This window comes from Myotis brandtii, unplaced genomic scaffold, assembly GCF_000412655.1.
Source record: "Myotis brandtii unplaced genomic scaffold, ASM41265v1 scaffold1804, whole genome shotgun sequence".
In the NCBI taxonomy this organism is placed as follows: domain Eukaryota; kingdom Metazoa; phylum Chordata; class Mammalia; order Chiroptera; family Vespertilionidae; genus Myotis; species Myotis brandtii.
Genome location: NW_005356690.1, coordinates 93,769 through 94,010, shown reverse-complemented (window position 1 = coordinate 94,010; position 242 = coordinate 93,769). Strand labels below are relative to the sequence as shown.

General features: G+C 57.0%; 1 protein-coding gene across 1 annotated transcript in view; it reads right to left on the bottom strand.

The window, feature by feature from the left end:
* The window catches only part of LCT (lactase), a 63,193-nt gene that overhangs the window by 20,131 nt on the left and 42,820 nt on the right, over positions 1–242 (bottom strand). The window lies entirely within an intron of this gene.

The following is a 242-nucleotide window of genomic DNA, read 5'->3' as shown; positions in this document are numbered from 1 at the left end:
GCCTCTAGTCTATATATATAAAAGGCTAAGCGACCATCTGACCAGTAGCTATGACGCACACTGACCACCAGGGGGAGACGCTTCAATGCAGGAGCTGCCAAGCTGCGGTAACTTGACAGTAGCGGTTCTCAGGTGATGCACCCCGGAACCAGGAGAGGAGGGAGCCTGATTCCGGGGTACGTCGCCCAAGAACCTCCCTCTCGCAATCCGGGACCCCTCAGGGGATGTCGGAGAGCCAGATT